A 3,613-nucleotide genomic window follows, 5' to 3' on the forward strand; every position below is an offset into this window, starting at 1 on the left:
TCTTCAAGCAGATCCGAGGTAGAACCCGCCATTCCTTTAAACGTGATGACTCGAGCTCAAGCTCAAGAAGCTACCAGAAACAAACTAGCTGAAAAAGCCACATTGCCTGTTCAAACAGAATTTGAGAACAAACCGGTGAGAAGCTTCGGAAGAAGATCATGGAAAGGCAGACGGGACAAAATGAAATTGAAGAGGCTGAAGGAGAAAGCGGCTTTGGAAATTGAACCGAATCAAACAAGAGAGCGGCTTAAACAAGAGCAAGAAAGGAACAAAAACAAAAAGGGACCTAAAGAGTCAAAGACTAACTCGGGAGGTTCAGTCTTGGTCCACAAAGTGGTTGAACCTTTGGATGCGATCTTGAAATCTTATGAAGCTAGGCTAAAACCCAATGAAACCCAAGAGGATAGATGGCTAACGTACCCTCATCCAGGGTATGAAAAACAGAGGTTGCAAATGTGCAAGGAGCTCATCCAGAAGGCCCAAGCTCTTATGGAACCACATGTTCCAGATGCTCCAAAAACGGAGGTGCTAATCCGCGATAAAGTCCAAGAATTGGAGAGCCAGGGTATTGTAAACCTAGTTTAAGGAGGTTCGAGAGTTGAGGCACCTTTAGATACAAGGAAAGTAGCCAATACCACAGATGAGGTGGGCTCACAAGCAGTGATGCCTATTCTAGAGGTAGAAGAACCGTGGCCACAATCCTTGTGGGAATCAATTAGAAACCAAAAATATGGTAGTTCTACCTTACAATCAGCACCTATCCCTGAGATAAACATGGATCACGAATTTTTCCCAGGGAATATATGATCTTTATATGGGGATGCCGGGTCTATCGCATCTGAAGAGAGTAAACCATGCTCTCTAAAGACTTTGCCATCTTTCATAGGAGAACATGAGACAAAATCCGAGGTTAAAATGATACATTCGCAACGGAAAGCCACACCAAAAAAGATGGATACCAAGAGCTTGCATGAAGCTATGGGGCCAAATGGGCAAACAACTAGAAAACATGGGGTTGAAAATCCCTTCTCATGACCAACTTGCGAACAAAAACATGGATGACACCTCGTCGAAGAAGCGGCAGACAAAGCCAGTACTGGTAAAAAAGGTGGGTGACTACTATGAAGGATACGAAGGAAACACCGCCAAAACTCAAATGAAACTGTAATTAGCGGATGGATACATGGAGAAATCGATTGGAATATTAGAACAAATCATTGTATCCTCGTGTGGCATCGAGTATGAGCATACCTTTTCCATAATGGATTTTGACAAGAGTAGAAACTTTGATATCATATTGGGAAGACCGTTCATGCGTCAGCTCAAAATGGTACAAGACTGGGCTATGACTATATCTACTTGAGACACAAGGATGTCACTACGAAGATCAATGTCACAAATCATAGCTATAAAGATGTAGTACAAACCCCGGGGGAAGACTTAAACTCCACAACTAATTTGGAAATCAAAGCGCATATTTGGATGTACGGAGATCATGAGAGTGAAGTCTTAGAAATCAGGATTGCATCCTAGAGCGTTCAGTAGAAGATGAGGCATATTTGGATGTACGGAGATCCTGAGAGTGAAGTCTTAGAAAGCAGGATTGCATCCTAGAGCGTTCAGTAGAAGATGAGTCATATGTACCAGAGCCATTTCCAGAGGAGTTATTTGAACCCTTTGGATGGGATCAAATACTAGCGACTCTTGATGTGTGTGTGAATGAGGTGACCCTGACTAAATTATGTGATGAGGAAGGGTATGATATAACTCCCGTATTTACGATAGAGGTGTTGAAGGAAGCTAACAATATTTGTGAGTGTGGAAGCAGAAAAGGTGAGACAAATGGCTACATCATGGAGCATGATGCCAAAGTGCACATAAAGGAAGCAGAGCAACAACGAGAATATGTCATCATTGACATACCTGAAGAATCGACAAGAGCTATTTCAAAGAAGCAGACTCCAGAAAAAGTGCAAATGAAAACAAATGAAGGAGAGAAGATTCCAAGTTCAACGGCAAATCTTCAACAAGCGCAAGATCAAGACAAGAACAGGGACAGAGAAGAAGATCGACTGTCTCCTATGACGATCAAATTCAACATACGCGAAGAAACAGGACTCAAAATCACATGTTCAGCTGTGATACATCCAAAAGCGACAAAAAATCTAATGACTTATGGAACGTGGATCATGATGGGAAAGCCGCCAATCACTAAGCTAGAGGAGATAGTATACACAAGTTCAAAAATGCCAATTCCTAGCTTTGACATGGCAGAAGCCGTACTCAAATTGAGTACCGGGGAATATAAAGATACTTTCCACATAATTGAATCCCATCATATCAAGGAGAGTCTAGTCTTGACAGAAAGCTGGAGGAACATCTTCTTTCAACAACAAGGAGAAACTTCAGCAATGACACCATCAAAAATCCCAAAAGCACTTCAAGTCAATGCCAAAAGGGAGCAACCAACCATCACGGAAAAAGGTAAAGCAAAGATAAACATTGAAGTATATCAACCTCGCAAGACGACTTTACCTTCAACGAGCTTCAATCAAAATTCCCACGAAGCCTCTACATCAAGAGCCAAACCATCAACAATGCAATGAAAACCAAGACAAAAAGTTTATCAACCAAAGTTTCCATCACATCAAAGCATTAGGAAGAAGCCAAATAATGTCAACCAAGTGTTGGTATCCAAAGAGCACATCAAAGTCAAAGACCCATTTTGGATACATGAAGCACAAGTTCAACATCAACAAAAGGTGATAGGATGGGTAGCATCAAATGAGTCAATCACTACTCAGGGCTACTTCCAAGGAAACACTAATGTCTAGGCCAAAAAGCCTAAAGTAACATCTTGGACCTACCCACCTCAATCAACAATTTCTACAAGGAACAAGACGTGCTATCAAGGGAATACAAAATACTCAGGCAAGCGAAAGAACAACCAACAAAAGGTAAATGAAAAAACCTTCCAAGCGGACAACACAAAAAGTTTGGATACCAAAATAAGACTTCAACGAAGAACCCAACACAAACAGGTGAATCAACGGATGATTCCGATTAAGCTACTCAAAGCACAAGGATTTTATGAAGGTAACACACAAATATGGTTACCACAAATTGTAGCTCAAGCTTCTACCCCAAAGCAGACAATGACAACCAAAAGCCAGCAGAAACCAATTACAACCAAGGTTGCTGCAATCTACAGATGGATACATTGTCATCAATAACAAAAGCAAGGCTTTTACAACAGAAATCATCAGGTTTGGATATCAAAGCCTAGTGTCCATCAAATTATAGAAGAAGATAAAATGCCAAAGACGGTCACACAAGGATCATAAACAAGATGGATTCCAAAATTGCTAAAGGAAACTCAATCACAGAGAACCCACACATCTCGCCAATCGCTTCTCATGGAAATTAACACAAAGGCTACATCAAGCCCTAACAGAGATGAAGGACTTGTTTCACAAAGAAGTATCAATATACAACAAGCAAGTCAAGAGGAGCCAAAATATGCCAACCTACTCAAAAAAATGGTGGCATCCAAAGACCAACACAATGAAAGAGGCCTAAATTTTTCAGAACTTATGGAATTGGGTTTCTGGCC

Source organism: Adiantum capillus-veneris, chromosome 29 (genome assembly GCF_014529385.1).
Source record: "Adiantum capillus-veneris isolate H3 chromosome 29, ASM1452938v2, whole genome shotgun sequence".
Classification (NCBI taxonomy): domain Eukaryota; kingdom Viridiplantae; phylum Streptophyta; class Polypodiopsida; order Polypodiales; family Pteridaceae; genus Adiantum; species Adiantum capillus-veneris.